We start from the raw sequence: 16176 nt of genomic DNA, 5'->3' as shown, positions 1-16176 counted from the left end.
AGGCGGGAATCAGGCTAGAGAACAGAGTCAAGAGTGTGGTGCTAGAAAAGCACAGCAGGTCAGGTAGCATCTGAGGAGCAGGAAGATCAACATTACAGGGGAAAGCCCTTCATCAGGAATCTCATCACCTGCCCTGCTTCTTGCAGTCAGGCTGGGATGATTCAGAACATTCAAAGCTGCAACAGACAGATTTTTAATCAGAAAAGGCAGGTGTCAGGAAGGTAGAGTTCCTGTTTATCCTGTTCCGTCCTTCCGGAATATTTAAATAACAGATGAAGAAACGCCACAAAATGCCCCAGGTGGTGTTGCCAACAATCCTGCAGAAATATTGTGCATATCCTGGAGATCACAACAGATCCACTCCCCCACACACAAACGAATTCCTCAATATCGTCTCAATATTCTTATGGTTGTCAACCCAGCCACTGAAATCAAAAAGGTAATGGTAATAAAATCCACCAGCTCTGGTGTTAATTTATCAGTGTTTAAATGATGCTAAATCACCATAGATGCAGAGGATCAAAGGAGGCTCTCTCATGAAGCAGCGGGAGCTGACCGGTGGTGGATTACCTAAGGGTCCCCATACCTCTGGTGAGGGAGAGTTTGAGAAGGTAGGACTGCTTTATTTGCAATGAAATGGAATTCCAGTGCATTTCTACCTCATGCACTGTGATGAGATGGGTTTCAGGAAAAAGAGATAGAAGGAAAATTTGTTGGTTTGAGACATCTCAGAATCCCAATGGTCAAATCCAACAAGTATTTTTGCCACAATTTTGTCTCTAGTGTGTCCTTTGATGGAAACACATCCGTGGTTCAGGCGAGAACAAAAGCAGCCACAGGTAAAGAGCTTAATAGAACATAGAAGAGTACAGCACAGAACAGGCCCTTCGGTCAACGATGTTGTGCCAAGGATTATTCCTAACCTAAAATAAAATAATCTAATCTACGCATCCCTCAACTCACTGCTATCCCTGTGCATTCCAGCAGTCGCTTAAATGTCCCTAATGACTCTGCTTCCATCCCCACCGCTGACAGCACTTTCTGTGCGTTCACAACTCTTTGTAAAGAACATACCTCTGACGTCTCCCCTGTACTTCCTCCTAATATCTTAAAACTATGACCCCTCATGCGAATCAAGCCTGCTCTGGGGAAAGGTCTCTGACTATCGACTCTATCCATGCCTCTCATTGCATTGTATACCTCGCTCAGATCACCTCTCTTTCTCCATCTCTCCACAGAGAAAAGTCTGAGCTTTGATTAGATTGCTTACAGTGTGGAAACAGACCCTTCGGCCCACAACAAGTCCACACCGACCCTCCGAAGAGAAACCCAGCCAGACTCATTCCCCTACATTTACCTCTTCACCTAACACTACAGGCAATTTAGCATGGCCTATTCACCTAACCTGCACATTTTTAGATTGTGGGTGGAAACCGGAACACCCACGCAGACATGGGGTAGAATGTGCAAACTCTACACAGACAGTTGCCTGAGGCAGGAAGTGAACCGGGTCTCTGGCACTGTGAGGTTAGTCAAACTTTCTTTATAAGATAAGCCTTCCAGTCCAGGCAGCATCCTAGTAAACCTTCTTTGCACCATCTCCAAAGCCTCCATATCTTTCCTATAATAGGGCGACCAGAACTGGACACAATATTCCAAGTGTGGTCTGACCAGGGTTTTGTAGAGCTGCAGCAAACCTTGCGGCTCTTAATCCCCCGTTAATGAAAGCCAAAACACCATATGCTTTCTTAACAACACTATCCACTTGGCAGGCAAATTTGAGGGTCTGTGCACTTGAACACCAAGATCCTGCTGTTCCATCACACTGCCATGAATCTTGTCTTTAATCCTATATTCAGCATTCAAGTTCGACCTTCCAAATGTATCACTTCTCATTTATCTAGGTTCAACTCCATCTGCCATTTCTCAGCCCTGTTCTGCATCTGTCCATGTCGCGCTACAGTCTGCAGTAGGCCTCTATTCTATCAGCGGTACCTCCAAACTTTATGTCATTGGCAAATTTACTAACCACCACTCAACCTCCTCAACCAAGTCATTTATAAAAACTACAAAGAGGAGAGGTGCAAGAACAGAGCCCTGTGGGACACCAATCGCCACTGACCTCCAGGCAGAATACTTTCCATCTACAACCACTCTCTGCCTTCTGTCAACCAATCAATTCTGAATCCAGATAGCCAAATCTCCATGTATCCCATACCTCCTGACTTTATGAATGAGCCTACCATGGGGAACCTTATCAAATGCCTTGCTGTAGTCCATTTACACAACATCCACTCCTGACCTTTGTCAAACTGTCACGTCACCTCCTCAAAAAATGCTATAAGGTTTGTGAGGCCTGACCTGCCCCTCACAAAGCCACGCTGACTGCCTTTAATCACGCTATGCTTTTCCAAATACTCATAAATCCTATCCCTCAGAATTCTTTCAAAACTTTGCTAACCACAGAGGTAAGACTGACTGGTCTGTAATTGCCAGAAATTTTCCTATTACCCGTCTTGAAAAGTGGAACAACATTCACCTCCCTCCAATCCTCTGGTATGACTTCTGAGGAGAGAGGAAGCAAAGCCAGCAGCTTAGCAACCTCCTTTCTCGCTTCCCGGAGCAACCGAGGATAAACCTGGTCTGGCCTGGATCTTAATATTTGCCAAAGTTTCCAGCACATAACTTCTTCAATCTTGATCTGTTCAAACCTATTCCCCAGCTCCTCAAAGTTCTCATTCACAACAAGGTCCCTTTCCTTAGTGAAAACCGAAACAAAAAACTCATTTAGGGTCCCCCCCTTATCTTTTTAGATTAGATTACTTACCGTGTGGAAACAGCCCTTCGGCCCAACAAGTCCACACCGACCTGCCGAAGCGCAACCACCCATACCCCTAACCTAACACTACGGGCAATTTTGCATGGCCCACACATCTTTGGACTGTGGGAGGAAACCCACAAGGAGAACATGCAAACTCCACACAGTCTGTCACCTGAGTCAGGAATTGAACCTGGGTCTCAGGTGCTGTGAGGCAGCAGTGCTAACCACTGTGCCACCCACTAATCTGCTTAGACTCCATGCACAAGTTCCCTGTGTTATCCCTGACCGGCCCTACCTTCTTCCTAATCATTCTCTTATTCCTCATGTCTGAGTAAGATGCCTTTGAATTCTCCCTAATCCTTCCACCAAGCCTTTTTCATGCCCCTTCTCAGTCCATTTCTGTGCTCCTTTCTAGCAAGTCTGTAATTCTTGAAAGCAAGGGTGGAATCCTTGCTTCCTGCACCTTATGTAAGCTGCCTTCTTCCTTTTGATGAGAAGCTCCTCTGTTCTCATTATCCAAGGCTCCTTAATCTTACCCCTTCTTGCCTGTCTCAGAGGAACAAATTTATGCATCACACGCAACAACTGTTCCTCAAACAATCTCCACAAGTCTGTTGTGCCCTCTCTGTGGGGAAATTGCTCCCAATCTGTACTTTCCAACTCCTGTCTGATAGTGTCATAATTTCCTTTTCCCCAATTAAATATTTTCCCATGGTAACTGCTCCTTTCACTCTCCATGGGTAAATGTGAGGCAGTTATGGTCACTGTCACCAAAATGTCTCCCACCATGAGATCTGACACCTGTCCTTGCTCACCAAATACAAAATGGCCTCTCCCGCATCGGCCTGTCTCCATACTGAGTAACAACACCCTCCTGAACACACCTGACAAAAACAGCTCCATCCAAACCATTTGTATTAAGGAGGTTCCAGTCAATATTGGGAAAGTTGAAGTCACCCATAACAGCAATCCTACTACATCTGCATTTTTCCAAAATCCGCCAGCCTATGAGTTCTTTGATTTCCCCACTGCTATCGGGGAGGTCTGTAGAAAACCCCCAATGAGGTGGCTGCTCCCTTGCTGTTCCTAACATCCACCCATACTGACTCAGTAGACAAACCTTCCTCAACAACCTTTGTTTCTGTAGCTGTGATGCACTCTCTAATTAGCAATGCTACACCCCCTCCTCTTTCCCACCCTCCCTGTTCTTTTTAAAAGTTCTAAATCCTGGAACATCTAGCAACCGTTCTGCCCCTGTGAAACCCACGTATCCATTATGGCCACAACAGCATAGCCCCAAGTACTGATTTATGTTGTAAGTTAATCACTCTTATTTCTGACACTCCTTGCGTTAAAGCACACACAATTTAAGCAATCCCTTTGTTTCATCACATGAAAAACCTTCCTGATAGATTCACTACCCCCAGTCACTGCCCCGTCCAGAACTACCCCCCTCTCAGATGTGTAGCTCTAGTTCCCCCCCCACCTGCCAAATTAGTTTAAACCCTCCCGAGCACACAAGCAAATCTCCCACCCAGGACGTTTGTGCCCCTCCAGATCAGGTGCAACCTGTCCTTCATGTACAGGTCCCACCTTCCCCAGGAGGCATCCCAATGGTCAAAGTATCTGAAGCCCTCCCTCTTGCACCAGCCTCGCAGCCATCTGTTAAGTTGCGCTCGCTGACTGTTCCTCACCTCACTATCTCGTGGCACTGGTAGCAAACCTGAGAGCACTACTCTACTCGTCCTGCTCTTCAGCTTCCATCCTTGCTCTCTGTAGTCACTTTTCAGAACCTCATTCCCTTTCCTGGCTATATAATTGATGCCATTGTGTACCACGATTTCTGGTTGCTCACACTCCCCTTTCAGAATCCTGACAAGAAATTCAATTCAATATTTACAACTCCTTTGTCTAACCTATCTTTTACCTTCCCCTTCAATAATGCTAGTCTGATAAAACCCCCCAACTAAGGTTTACCAAAAATTCAAGCTTTCAGATGTCACATCTTCTCTTCCTTGGTCTTCTCTTTCTTCTTCTTAGGGATTTCTGTTTCACAGGTCACTGATCGATCAAGGTACCTTATGAGAGCTATTCTTTGGCAGTCTCTACATACTGGTGGCTTGGCAGTTTTCCTCTCAACTGTTCAACTGTTCAATGTATACCCCCAAAGCATTGAATTGTGTCATTGGCTTTTAAGATTGTCAATATACTCAATTCCAACTTGATTGGAGGTTGGTATTTTGGGGTATAATTTAAACAGATTGGTCGAATGCGAATTTTGTTTTATCTTTAAGCAACCAGCAAATCGATTGTTTGACCAAAGAGTAACATTATCTTTTGTTTTCAGAACATTTGGTGCTGTCAAGAAGTTCTACTAGCTAATAACTTTCTTAAACGTACAGTACACCCACATCTTCATACCACCTCCCCCCTTAAGAAAAAATGAATCATCATAATGAAAAGATGGCTTCATTTTTTTCTTCTTTTTATTTACACATTACCCTAACATACAGATAACTTTAATATAAGTTCACCTTAGCTTCCTTCCATATCATAACATTAAATAAATTCAAATCTCATCTGAACTTTATCAGTTAAATCCGCGATAATGCACCTCGATTACATTCTTATGACCTGCAACATGTATGATTTTTAAATTAAAAGTCTGTAACGTAAGACTGCAATAAAATAGTCTCATATTCTTGTCTTTAAAGCGTTCTAAGAATGTAAGCAGATTATGATTAGATTCTCTATAGTATGGAAACAGACCCTTCGGCCCAACAAGTCCACACTGCCCCTCTGAAGAGTAACCCACCCAAACATGTTCCCCTACCCTATATTCACCCCTGACTAACACACCTAACACTGTGGGCAATTTAGCATGGCCAATTCACCTGACCTGCACATCTTTGGCTTGTGGGAGGAAACCAGAGCACCCAGAGGAAACCCATGCAGACATGGGGAGAATGTGCAAACTCTACACAAGTGGGAATCAAACCGAGGTCCCTGGTGCTGTGAGGCAGCAGTGCTCACCACTGAGCCACCGTGCCATGATCCATGTCCACCACCATCTCAGGTACATTGTTCATGACATACACATTAAAATGTTGTAAGGTCTGTACCGAACTCAATAATTCTTTTTGGATTGTGGAATATTTCCTCTGGTGGATATTGATCTTCTTCGAAAAGTAACCAACTGGCAGTTTAATCCCATCCTCATCTTCCTGGAGGAGTACAACTCCAACTCCTAAATCACTAGCATCGATGGTGACTTTAAAAGGTTTTGAAAAGTTTGATGTAGCTAAAACTGGTTTGGTGCATTAAGACTGCTTTCAAATGGTTGGATGCCTCCTGGCATTGTTCTGTCCACCAAAACTTTGTGTTCTTCTTCAGCAAATTGGTTAATGATGCCACTACACTGCTGAAATTTGGAACAAACTTCTGATAGAATCCGCTGAGTCCTAAAAATCGGAGCACCTCTTTCTTCGAGGTTGGTTGTGGAAATTCCTTGATTGTTTTCGTCTTTGTGTTCCATGGAGTCAACCTTCCATGACATGTTATGTCCCAAGGACATCACCTCTGTTTTAGTGAGTTCAGTTTTATTTAAGTTTATCACCCGTTTTGCTTCTCGTAATTGTTCAAAGAGCTCTGCCACCTGTACCATGTGATCATTCCAGGATTCACTAAATATTGTTACATAGTCCAAACAGACTGCACAGTTTGTTAACCCAGCCACAACTCTGTTCAGGAGTCTTTGGAATGTGCCGGGTGTGTTCTTCATTCCATAGGGCATTACTTTAAACTGATATAGCTCATTTGGGGTTATAAATGCAGAAATTTCTTTTGCCATCTCTGATAAAGGTACCTGCCAGTAACCACACATTAAGTCCCAACTTGGTGAGGTAACTGGCTTGTCCGACTTTTTCGATACAGTCCTCCAATCTAGGAATTGTCCATGAGTCCGATTTTGTAACGGCGTTGATCTTCGGATAATCCATGGAGAATCGTTAAGACAATCAGCAAACTCTACTTGCTCTGGCTTGGTTTGATGATGTCCTCATCGAGCATGGCCTCCACCTCCATCTGGGCCTGTCTGGCTTTGAGAGGATTAGGGGTGTTGTTTTATCGGAGCAGTATTCCCTATGTCTACTTCATGTACAACAGTATTAGTCCTCTCCATCGATTTCTTACATATGTCCTTATACTGCAGTAACAAATCTTTGAAGTGTGTTCTATGTTCCTGAGACAGATCCTTACTAACCTATCCAATTCCTCAAGGACTTCTTCATTTTTTAATCTATTTTGAAGCACATCAAAATCCACGCCATCTGGATTTGGTTCCTCACTCTGCAGGGCAGTAACTAACAATGTTTCTCCAATTCTTTCTGTCTAGGATAATATGGTTTCAAGAGGTTCACATGACATACCCAATTCCTTTTTTTCCTATCTCACATGCTTACGACATAGGTCAAGTTTCTCAATTTGATCTGGACCACTAAACCTGGCTTGAAGGGAACACCTATCATTGGTAACAGTACTAAATATCATCCCCTCGGGAAAATGTCCGAGTCTCTAAGAGTTTTTAATCCGCCACCTGCTTCATTCTACGCCGTGCCTTCTTTAGGTGCTCTGTAGCCAACTCACCTACTCGATTTAGTCTCTCCCTCACCTCCAATACTTAGTAATCTAAGTGTGAAATCTCCAACTTTGGTCCTGTCAATTTCTCTTTAATTAATTTCAAAGAGTCTCTCACTTCATGACCGAATATAAACACAAAAGGAGTGAAGTGAGTAGGTTCATTTGGACATCTCTAATGGCAAACAATACGAATGGGATACCTTCATCCCAATCATTAGGGTAATCCTGACAGTACACTCTTAACATGGTCTTCCGGGTCTGATGCCACCTTTTTAAAGCTCCCTGGGATTCAGGATGACACGGACTGGATTTAAAGTACTATATATCTTAGCTATTCATAACCTCCTTGAACAGCCTAGCAGGAAAACTTGACTCTTGGTCTGACTGAATCTCTCTGGGTAGCCCATACCAAGTGAAGAAATCTACCAACTCCTCTACCACCCAGAGCTTGATGCTCTGTAATGGAATTGCCTCCGGAGATCTGGTAGACACATCCATTATGGTTAACAAGTACTGGTTCCCTCTTTTAATTCTCAGGAAGGGACCCACACAGTCAATGATAACTCGTGTGAAAGGTTCTTCTCATACAGAAATTGGAAACAAAGGTGCTGGTTTTATTACCGCCTGTGGCTTACCTACAATTTGGCATGTATGAATCGTAGGGCAAAAGTTAACCACATCCTTGTGCATTCCAGGCCAATAAAAAATGTTTTTGTTCCCTAGCCTGAGTCTTTTGTACTCCGACGTAACCTCCTATAGGTAACGCTACCTGTAACACCTCCTGTCTGTATACTACACAGTCACAATCAGGTGCACTTTGGCCTAATTCTCCTTTGCACTAACTTGCCGTAGTCTCCATTTCCATCTGAGGATTCTATCTTTCAGATAATAACGCTCTGGAATATTCTCTGCCTCCTTTTCAGACTACGCATCCACATATATATCTTCTGTCAACTTGTCTTGCTGTTGCAAGTCTCTTGGCCTTTCAGGACTAAACATTTCTGTCTGACCCTCAGTCTGTTCAGGTTTTTCTTGCACTATTATGCCAAACAGGACATGCACCAACTGAACCTCAACTCCTTCACCTTTCTCTTTAGTTTTCACTTCATGACAGTGGGATCTGGTTACTACACTGTCTGGGAAAATACCAGGATATTTCTGCTTCAATTCCTCAGTTTCTTGGTCTCCCTTGGGCTTCTCCACAATAAGGGGTGTCACTCCTACCTTGGATCCTGCCAAATCATTCCCAAGAACAAAATGAATTCCTGGAACTGCCACTCTGTCAATCACTCCCACTGTAACTTACTCAGGCTTGAGTTGGCACTCCAACATGATCTTACATAGGGAAACGCTAAATTTCTGCCCATCTATCCCACAAAGGATCACACCTTCAGCTAACAGATCAAAAAGAGTGCATATTCTCTCATCCTTTACTATCAGTGTCTGGTTAGATCCTGTATCTCTCAAAATTTTAAGTTCTTGTCCTTCTCCCCTGTTCTTTCTGAGTAAACTTTACCCACAGATGTGAATTCTTTGTAAAGACCATGTATTGACCCCATACCCAGCCCCTGCCTATGCTGTGAACTGTCCTGAAGCTCCTCAGCTCTTCTTGGGAGTCTCCTTTCCTACCTTCACTAATGCCACTCATTTAGCTTCTTTTACCACATCTTTTCCCACAGTGCCCTTCTAAAACCACCAGCACTGTAATTTTTTTTTGTTCCCATTCCATTACAGTGAAAACTCCTGAGGCCTTTCGCCTCCTTTCCACCTTCTTGGGCTTCCTTTTTATCCTGTGGTAAATTCTTACTGGTGCACTCTACTCTTGGTTTCGTAGTGTAAGATCTCCCCTTCTGCCAACTTCTATCCCTCACAGGGTGATATTCTGGCCGGAAGCATGTCCTATGTACCAATAGGGTGGCACGGTGGCTCAGTGGTTAGCACTGAGCACCAGGGACGCAGCTTTGATTCTAGACTCGGGGCGACTGTCTGGAATTTGCACGTTCTGTCCATGTCTGCATGGGTTTCCTCCAGGTGCTCCGGTTTCCTCTCATCGTACAAAGATATGTAGGTCAGGGTGAATTGGCCAAGATAAATTGCGCATAGTGTCAGGTGCAGGAGTGCGGGGTAAATGTGGGGAAATGGGTCTGGGTGGGTTACTCTTCAGAGGGTTGGACCAAATGGCCTGTTTCCACACTAGAGGGAATTCATCTGTGTATTCATCTGCTAATTCTGCTGCCCTTCTGATTCCTGAAATTTCTGTTCCTCCACATGAATTCTTACCATCTCGCGAAGTGAGTTTTTAAAGTCCTCCAGCAGAATAATCTCTCATAGCGCTTCAATAGTCTTATCTATTTTCAAAGCATGCATCCATCAATCAAAATGACTATGTTTAATTCTTTTGAACTCAACATAAGTTTGACCTGGTTCCTTCTTTGTGTTTCTGAACTGCTCTCTGTATGCTTCTGGTACCAATTCATAAGCACTTAAAATAGCCTGTTTAACCTCTTCAGAATCTCTTGACCCCCTCATCTGGGCAGTGTGGCAAATACCTCACTACCTCTGACTGCCAGTTTAGTCTGAACTAGCATTGCCCATAAATCCTCAAACCACTCCATCTATCCAGCTAATTTTTCAAATGAAACAAAGAAGACTTCAATATATTTCTCATCAAAATGTGGCAGAGTTTCGTATGTATCACTTCCTTCTCTTTAAATCTTCATCCTGTTGCCTTGACATTGCTGACTAAGTCGCAACTTCTCAAGTTCAAATTCTCTCTTTTTGCTCAGCTAAGAACATTCTCTCTTTCTTTTACCTCCCTCTCCCGTCTCTTTCTCTCTCCCTTTCTTCTCTCTCTTTGCTCAGCCAAGAACCTTCTCTCTCACTTTCTCTTTCTGTCTCTCTCTTTGTTTATCTTCTAATTCCATTTTCCTCAATTAGAATTTGAGTTTTTCTACCTCTTACTGAACTTGTCTGTTTTTCTGACACACCTAAGTGTTTGAGTAATTCCCACTGAAATCTAACTTATTTGCTAATTCGAAAGGTATGGCCTTTTTACTTCGAAACTTTCTTAGCAAATTTGAGAATTACCTTCAAATCCTAGAACCTCTTTAGCAAGTCGAAGAGCTATTTCTCTCATTTCCAATTTAATCAACCACAACTTAGTGAAATTAAACAAATTGCCCCACCTACATTTTATTTAAAGATCTAGGATACTAACCTATTAAATCTGATGGGACTTTTTGTATCCCAAAATCTATTCACATAGGTCTGAACCAATGCAAATCCCAGATGAGCCCCCAAGCTGTTACAAGGGGAAAACACACCTGCTTAACTTCAACCAGCAACACAGAAAAAAATTGTAAACTGTGCAGTAATTTGTGAAACATTGAGAGGCCAAGAATGATTTAAAGAAAAAAATTAACAACATTATTACTTAACGATTAACAGTGAATAATTAATGAATACCTATTTACAATTCCTTCATCTAAGCTATATTTTACCATCCCCTTCCACAATGTTACACCGATGAAATCCCGGATTAAGGTTCAAAATAAATTAAACAATTCAAAACCAGCCAGACATCCAAGCTTCTCCTACTCGGACTTCATTCCGTCTTCTACCTTTCCTATGAGTGGCCATTACTATGTCAGCAATGAAACGAGCAATGCTTTTAAGAAAAGTGAGATCTCAGACGATTGTGTTTAAGAGCACCTGTCCAGCATGTGTCTCATTCCAATTCCTGTCACCTTTTTGCCAGCTGTGTGTGGAACACAGAGAGGAGCACCAAACACAACACCGCTTGACGATAGTACAGAATCACTGCTCAAGGGGGTTTGCCTCCTTCGTCAAGCGTGGAAACAGCAACGACAAGGATCACGACGGCAACTGTGGATCTGCTGATCCAGCAGCTTGTGCACTCGGTCTTCCTCAAGTGCAACCACGCTGTCTCGGCCTGCTGCCCTGTAAGGCCGGTGGCCCGCGCCTCCGAAATCCACTTTGCCGAAGTTTTCGGAAGCAGCTCGGGCCATGCCGGATATGCCAACATGTCCACGAAACCTAGTTTCTCAGCGGGAGCAGGGCTGCTGTTGGCCATGAGCAACTCTGAGCCGGGCTACTGCTCGCTAATCTCTCTCACTGGCAAACTTTCAAGCTGCTGGACAATCGCCTTTCCGGCATTTCACTTTGGCTTCCGCTTTCGCACCTCACAGTTTACCTTCCTGCTCAGTACAGCTGTCGGACAAGTCGCGCATCTGCACTACAGCTGCCTATTCGAACAGCGCCGCTGCTGTTTGTCTCCCTGATCGGCGGCCATGGCTGTGACGGCGCTGCGCTGAGCAATGCTTTTAAGCAAAGTGAGATCTCAGACGGATCGTGTTCAAGAGCACGTGTCCCTGGCTCTCCGGGAGTCTGTATTGTATGCACTGTTTTTTATGTCGCTGGACTGTCTTGTGTGTGCAAATGTCGTTGTTACCGTTTTGTAGTGATTGAAACTGGATTTGAGGTTCCTGATTTCCCTGAAAACTGGTTGAATGGTAAGGCTTGGGGCCTGGCTTTGCTGCTCCTCTCCCCCGTAAAATTGCTGTTTCTCTATGTCCAGCTGTTACTGTGAATTGTTTGGGAAAGTGTGAATCGTTGAATCAAATTCAAGAAAAGAGCACCTCTCCAGCATGCGCCTCGTTCCAATTGCTGTCACCTTTTCACCAGCTGTCTGGGGAACGCAGAGAGGAGCTCCAAAAACAACACCGCTTGACGGCAGCTTGTCTCTCAATGCTGTGTCCTTCGAAGAAAACACATCCGTGGTTCAGGAGAGAGCAAAAGCAGGCACCAGTGACGAGCTTAAGACTCCACCTCGGCATCGGGATCATTCTGCGCTCGCCGTTCTGGCAGAAATGTGACGAGATCTGACTCAAAGGTGCGAAAAGGGCGGCTCTTACAATTGGCCCGTAGGCAGATTTCACTCGCACGTCCCAATTTAAACAAGGGACGGGACGAAACGAGTCGAGGTTCCGCCGAGATTCGAACTCGGATCGCTGGATTCAAAGTCCAGAGTGCTAACCGTTACACCACGGAACCAGCAGGGCGGCCTGCTTTAGGCCAGGCCTGAGCTGTCCTGCATTCACACTTGCAGCAACGCTCTCAGAATCTGGTCTCTTGCTGCTGCGCCCGTGGCAGGGAATACTTGGGTGGTACAGGGTAGAGCAAAAGTAGCTCGCGCGCTTGACGCCGGGGAGTGTCGCAAACCAGCCCACATCCATCATGGGTGCAAGAATTTGCGAAACCGGCAGTTTTGTCAAAGACGATCGCTCACGCTGCCAGCGAAAAGTCTCCACCGAGATTTGAACTCGGATCGCTGGATTCAGAGTCCAGAGTGCTCACCATTACACCATGGAACCCCTAGATGGCAGCGCCGCCGAATCACTGCTCAAGGATGTTTGCCTCCTTCGTCAAGCGTGGAAACAGCAACGACAAGGATCACGACGGCAACTGTGGATCTGCTGATCCAGCAGCTCGTGCACTCGGTCTTGCTCAAGTGCAACCACGCTGTCACGGCCTGCTGCCCTGTAAGGCCGGTGGCCCGCGCCTCCGAAATCCACTTTGCCGAAGTTTTCGGAAGCAGCTCGGGCCGTGCCAGATCTGCCAACCTGTCCACGAAACCTAGTTTCTCAGCGGGAGCGGGGCTGCTGTTGGCCATGAGCAACTCTGAGCCGGGCTACTGCTCGCTAATCTCTCTCACTGGCAAACTTTCAAGCTGCTGGACAATCGCCTTTCCGGCATTTCACTTTGGCTTCCGCTTTCGCACCTCACAGTTTACCTTCCTGCTCAGTACAGCTGTCGGACAAGTCGCGCATCTGCACTACAGCTGCCTATTCGAACAGCGCCGCTGCTGTTTGTCTCCCTGATCGGCGGCCATGGCTGTGACGGCGCTGCGCTGAGCAATGCTTTTAAGCAAAGTGAGATCTCAGACGGATCGTGTTCAAGAGCACGTGTCCCTGGCTCTCCGGGAGTCTGTATTGTATGCACTGTTTTTTATGTCGCTGGACTGTCTTGTGTGTGCAAATGTCGTTGTTACCGTTTTGTAGTGATTGAAACTGGGATTTGAGGTTCCTGATTTCCCTGAAAACTGGTTGAATGGTAAGGCTTGGGGCCTGGCTTTGCTGCTCCTCTCCCCCGTAAAATTGCTGTTTCTCTATGTCCAGCTGTTACTGTGAATTGTTTGGGAAAGTGTGAATCGTTGAATCAAATTCAAGAAAAGAGCACCTCTCCAGCATGCGCCTCGTTCCAATTGCTGTCACCTTTTCACCAGCTGTCTGGGGAACGCAGAGAGGAGCTCCAAAAACAACACCGCTTGACGGCAGCTTGTCTCTCAATGCTGTGTCCTTCGAAGAAAACACATCCGTGGTTCAGGAGAGAGCAAAAGCAGGCACCAGTGACGAGCTTAAGACTCCACCTCGGCATCGGGATCATTCTGCGCTCGCCGTTCTGGCAGAAATGTGACGAGATCTGACTCAAAGGTGCGAAAAGGGCGGCTCTTACAATTGGCCCGTAGGCAGATTTCACTCGCACGTCCCAATTTAAACAAGGGACGGGACGAAACGAGTCGAGGTTCCGCCGAGATTCGAACTCGGATCGCTGGATTCAAAGTCCAGAGTGCTAACCGTTACACCACGGAACCAGCAGGGCGGCCTGCTTTAGGCCAGGCCTGAGCTGTCCTGCATTCACACTTGCAGCAACGCTCTCAGAATCTGGTCTCTTGCTGCTGCGCCCGTGGCAGGGAATACTTGGGTGGTACAGGGTAGAGCAAAAGTAGCTCGCGCGCTTGACGCCGGGGAGTGTCGCAAACCAGCCCACATCCATCATGGGTGCAAGAATTTGCGAAACCGGCAGTTTTGTCAAAGACGATCGCTCACGCTGCCAGCGAAAAGGCTCCGCCGAGATTTGAACTCGGATCGCTGGATTCAGAGTCCAGAGTGCTCACCATTACACCATGGAACCCCTAGATGGCAGCACCGCCGAATCACTGCTCAAGGATGTTTGCCTCCTTCGTCAAGCGTGGAAACAGCAACGACAAGGATCACGACGGCAACTGTGGATCTGCTGATCCAGCAGCTCGTGCACTCGGTCTTGCTCAAGTGCAACCACGCTGTCACGGCCTGCTGCCCTGTAAGGCCGGTGGCCCGCGCCTCCGAAATCCACTTTGCCGAAGTTTTCGGAAGCAGCTCGGGCCGTGCCAGATCTGCCAACCTGTCCACGAAACCTAGTTTCTCAGCGGGAGCGGGGCTGCTGTTGGCCATGAGCAACTCTGAGCCGGGCTACTGCTCGCTAATCTCTCTCACTGGCAAACTTTCAAGCTGCTGGACAATCGCCTTTCCGGCATTTCACTTTGGCTTCCGCTTTCGCACCTCACAGTTTACCTTCCTGCTCAGTACAGCTGTCGGACAAGTCGCGCATCTGCACTACAGCTGCCTATTCGAACAGCGCCGCTGCTGTTTGTCTCCCTGATCGGCGGCCATGGCTGTGACGGCGTTGCGTTGAGCAATGCTTTTAAGCAAAGTGAGATCTCAGACGGATCGTGTTCAAGAGCACGTGTCCCTGGCTCTCCGGGAGTCTGTATTGTATGCACTGTTTTTTATGTCGCTGGACTGTCTTGTGTGTGCAAATGTCGTTGTTACCGTTTTGTAGTGATTGAAACTGGGATTTGAGGTTCCTGATTTCCCTGAAAACTGGTTGAATGGTAAGGCTTGGGGGCCTGGCTTTGCTGCTCCTCTCCCTCGTAAAATTGCTGTTTCTCTATGTCCAGCTGTTACTGTGAATTGTTTGGGAAAGTGTGAATCGTTGAATCAAATTCAAGAAAAGAGCACCTCTCCAGCATGCGCCTCGTTCCAATTGCTGTCACCTTTTCACCAGCTGTCTGGGGAACGCAGAGAGGAGCTCCAAAAACAACACCGCTTGACGGCAGCTTGTCTCTCAATGCTGTGTCCTTCGAAGAAAACACATCCGTGGTTCAGGAGAGAGCAAAAGCAGGCACCAGTGACGAGCTTAAGACTCCACCTCGGCATCGGGATCATTCTGCGCTCGCCGTTCTGGCAGAAATGTGACGAGATCTGACTCAAAGGTGCGAAAAGGGCGGCTCTTACAATTGGCCCGTAGGCAGATTTCACTCGCACGTCCCAATTTAAACAAGGGACGGGACGAAACGAGTCGAGGTTCCGCCGAGATTCGAACTCAGATCGCTGGATTCAAAGTCCAGAGTGCTAACCGTTACACCACGGAACCAGCAGGGCGGCCTGCTTTAGGCCAGGCCTGAGCTGTCCTGCATTCACACTTGCAGCAACGCTCTCAGAATCTGGTCTCTTGCTGCTGCGCCCGTGGCAGGGAATACTTGGGTGGTACAGGGTAGAGCAAAAGTAGCTCGCGCGCTTGACGCCGGGGAGTGTCGCAAACCAGCCCACATCCATCATGGGTGCAAGAATTTGCGAAACCGGCAGTTTTGTCAAAGACGATCGCTCACGCTGCCAGCGAAAAGGCTCCACCGAGATTTGAACTCGGATCGCTGGATTCAGAGTCCAGAGTGCTCACCATTACACCATGGAACCCCTAGATGGCAGCGCCGCCGAATCACTGCTCAAGGATGTTTGCCTCCTTCGTCAAGCGTGGAAACAGCAACGACAAGGATCACGACGGCAACTGTGGATCTGCTGATCCAGCAGCTCGTGCAC

The 16176-nt window shown here is 46.4% G+C and overlaps 6 non-coding genes across 6 annotated transcripts; all 6 read right to left on the bottom strand.

Annotated features, from left to right (window-relative positions):
• Positions 1–12460: 12460 nt before the first annotated feature.
• trnaq-uug (transfer RNA glutamine (anticodon UUG)) lies at positions 12461–12532 on the bottom strand. The gene has a single exon. It is a non-coding gene; the product is annotated as a tRNA-Gln (tRNA).
• Positions 12533–12780: 248 nt separating this feature from the next.
• On the bottom strand, positions 12781–12852 carry trnaq-cug (transfer RNA glutamine (anticodon CUG)). Its single transcript has one exon. It is a non-coding gene; the product is annotated as a tRNA-Gln (tRNA).
• Positions 12853–14060: 1208 nt separating this feature from the next.
• Positions 14061–14132, bottom strand: trnaq-uug (transfer RNA glutamine (anticodon UUG)). The gene has a single exon. It is a non-coding gene; the product is annotated as a tRNA-Gln (tRNA).
• A 248-nt stretch (positions 14133–14380) lies between these two features.
• Positions 14381–14452, bottom strand: trnaq-cug (transfer RNA glutamine (anticodon CUG)). The gene has a single exon. It is a non-coding gene; the product is annotated as a tRNA-Gln (tRNA).
• A 1209-nt stretch (positions 14453–15661) lies between these two features.
• Positions 15662–15733, bottom strand: trnaq-uug (transfer RNA glutamine (anticodon UUG)). Its single transcript has one exon. It is a non-coding gene; the product is annotated as a tRNA-Gln (tRNA).
• Positions 15734–15981: 248 nt separating this feature from the next.
• trnaq-cug (transfer RNA glutamine (anticodon CUG)) lies at positions 15982–16053 on the bottom strand. The gene has a single exon. It is a non-coding gene; the product is annotated as a tRNA-Gln (tRNA).
• Positions 16054–16176: the final 123 nt, after the last annotated feature.

The sequence above is a fragment of the Hemiscyllium ocellatum genome, chromosome 44 (genome assembly GCF_020745735.1).
Source record: "Hemiscyllium ocellatum isolate sHemOce1 chromosome 44, sHemOce1.pat.X.cur, whole genome shotgun sequence".
Taxonomy (NCBI): domain Eukaryota; kingdom Metazoa; phylum Chordata; class Chondrichthyes; order Orectolobiformes; family Hemiscylliidae; genus Hemiscyllium; species Hemiscyllium ocellatum.
The sequence above is the reverse complement of the archived record's forward strand: the minus strand, read 5'-3'. Positions and strand labels throughout refer to the sequence as shown.